This window comes from Fukomys damarensis, unplaced genomic scaffold, assembly GCF_012274545.1.
Source record: "Fukomys damarensis isolate Sample0158 unplaced genomic scaffold, DMR_v1.0_HiC HiC_scaffold_36, whole genome shotgun sequence".
Classification (NCBI taxonomy): domain Eukaryota; kingdom Metazoa; phylum Chordata; class Mammalia; order Rodentia; family Bathyergidae; genus Fukomys; species Fukomys damarensis.
This window is the reverse complement of record NW_022900948.1, coordinates 49,012,676-49,015,711: the sequence shown is the minus strand read 5'-3', so window position 1 is coordinate 49,015,711 and position 3,036 is coordinate 49,012,676.

Below are 3,036 nucleotides of genomic sequence, written 5' to 3'. Positions count from 1 at the left end.
AAAAAAAAAAAAAAAAAAAAATGATTTTCTCAAAAAACAAAAACAAGTCTGGGGATGCTCAGTGGCAGAGCATTTGTAAGACCCTGTACCACCACCAATAAATAACCATTCATTATCAATTATCATCACCTTAAAATTTTTTGTGTTGGGCAACCCACTTTCTGGGTCCCTGTCTCTCTTAGACAGCTATTTTTCCTTCAGTAAATATTTCCTACTCTTAAAAAAACTGGGTTTTGTGGCAAAATATATGTAATGTTTATGTGGAGAAGCAGAGCTCCATGGAGCCCCTTGATCTGGGTAGTGACCCCATCGCAAGAGCTCCGTCTTACCCTCCATTTTGGGGTGACGGTCTTGCCATACAAGTCCTGGGGACACTCAGTCAGGGGCAGAGCCCTGACTTGTTTAGGGGCCACCTTTGGGAACGGGACTGGGGCTGCTCCTCCCCGGGGGTCCCTTCTAGGTATGCTGTGGACAGAGCTCTGCAATACTCGTGTGTGTCACTGCCAGCACCAACAGGTTCCCCCCATGACAGATCTGTGCCTCCCTCGGGAATAGGGCCCGGGGCAGTGGCCCCCGGCTGAGGCAGGCTGAGGCAGGAAGATCCCAAGTTTGAGGCCTGCCTGGGCAACTTAGCAAGACTGTCTCAAAGTAAACAACAAAAAGATAAAAAGGGCTGGGGATGAAGCTCGTGGTAGAGCAATCACCAAGCACCTGTGAAGGCCTGGGTTTGATCTTCAGTACTGTAAGATGCAGGGAGAGGAAGAACAGGACGACGGAGAGAGGAGAGGAAAAGGAAGGCCTTGCTAAGTAAATAAAGAAAACCTGCGGGAGGCCGAGGGGAGCACTTCTAAGGCATCAGGGTGTCTCAGGCCAGTGGCCCTGGGACCTCAGGCCAGGATGAAGAGGCAGATGACCCTGCCCTGATCCCAGGGGACCCCAGAGGGAAGCTGGGCCCAAAGGGCGGTGGGAGGCGGTGGAGCAGCCCTGCCCCGGCTCCTCTGGACGTTCACTCTGAACACTGGGGAGAAAAGCCACATTGTGTAGGCCCAACGCAGGAGCTGCATCTGTGTGGGGTCACCTTCAGGTGGGGTCACCTTCAGGTGGCTCCCCGGGACCACAGATGCTCACGGATGACGCTTGCCTCAACTTCCTAAGCCCCATGTGATCCCTTTCCTGTGGCTGCCTCCTCCACCCATTCTGTCGCAGCCTGGGAGGTCAGACCTCAGTGATGAGGGCTCAGCAGGCTGGTTTCCCGGAGGGCCTGGGAGGGTATTCCAGGCCCTCAGGAGCTCTGCTCTAAGGACACATCATCTGCGGGCTCCTCAATGTGCATCTCTTCGTCCAAATCACAGACTCTGCTCAGAGCAGCCAAGCAAGTGCCTGCCAGAGGCCCCAGCCCTCCCTTTTCACAAGGACACATTGTATCAAGGTCTGGCCCTCACTCAACCAGGTCACCCTGCACCTGTGGGGATGTGAGGTCCTGAGATTGGCAAGGGACACCCCCATGGCAAGCACGAGTGGCCTCATCTGCTCCCTGCCCAGGTCACACCAGAGCCTCCCAGACAGGCATGGGGCCTGGGTCTGCCCTCAGTGGGGCTGCAGACACAGATCTGCAGCAGGGAGTCTCCAGGCCAGCCCCAAAGGCCAGGGGCATGGGGTGGAGGATGCAGTGACCGCGCCACCATCCAGGCTGAGCACAGCTCTGTTGCGCGCAGTAATGAGCCATGTCCCCACCCCCTTTTGTGGTACTAGGGCTGGATCCTGGGGGAGCTCCACCACTGAGCTCCATCCTTACCACTTTTAAATTTTGTTTAAATTTTGAGACAGGGTCTTGCTAAGTTGCTATGTAGCCCAGACTGGGCTTTAACTTGTGATCCTCCTGCCTCAGCCTCCCAGGGTGCTGGGATTAGAGGCGTGCACCATCACACCCACCTCCATGGCACACTTTCGTTTCTTGAGACCAGCATGAGGTGAGAAGTCATCAGCCATTTATGTCTCTGGATTTCCTTTCTCTGAGCTTCCCACACTGTCCCTTCCCTGCTTTCCTTATGGATTTGCGCAGGTACCTCACGTGCCACACAGACAAGCACAGGGTGTATGATGGCCACCAGCAGGTGTGGAGGCCTCATGGTCTCTCTATGGTTTGCCTGCCAGGGACACTGGAAACCAGTGGGTGCAGCCCTGACTGCATCAGGGACAAGCAGCTGAAATTCTGGCCTTGGCAGCTGAAGTGGAGACAGGACGGGAGAAACAGGCTTCCAGGGAGAACCAGACCTAAGGGTGTTGCTGCCCCACAAGGCCAGTGTCCAAGGCTCTCGAGGAAGCTGGTGACCGGGAGCCTGATTGCGATGGGGTCCAGGAAAGGGTCAGCCAGGGCAGTGTGGGCCTCAGTGCTGGCCACAGTCTGGCCAGGAGTCAGGCTGGGCGGGTGGGTGTGGCCCCAACTCCAAAGGCCACACCTGACCCAGGGAGGGCAAGGCAGCCAGCTGGTCCCTGGTCCCTGCCAGGCCTCTGCAGGCACCCTGGGCCCGGGCAACCCTATTTCAGCTGCCCCCACCAGGGCAGGGACCCCAGAAGCCTGCCCAGGGACCCCATAGGGGATGCAGAGCTGCAGGTTCAGTGGCAAAGGAACCTGATGGGTGGCAGGTGGGAGACCTGGCCGAACCCCCCTACTCTGCCCTTCCACCCAGCCCAGGCCCAGCATGGTGGCCTCTGCCCCTCTGGGTGCCGCCTGAAGTTGGTGGGTGGGAACCTGCCTGAGGCCACGTGCACAGGGTGGGAACTCAGTGTCCACTCTCCTGCAGCTCTGAACCCCAGTGCCGGTGCTTATCTGCCCCAGAGGCTCGTCCGGAATGTGGGCTTGCCCAGGGAAGATGGGAGGGGGTGTCTCTTCCTAGTAAGCATCATCCTGGCCATGTCCTGGGATGGCACTGAAAGAGACACTGAGGCATTTCTTACCCATCCCCTTCTGGGCTCTCTGGGCTGGGTGCCTGGGGGTGTCCTGACCAGCACCCCCGCCATCCCCTCAGGCCAAGC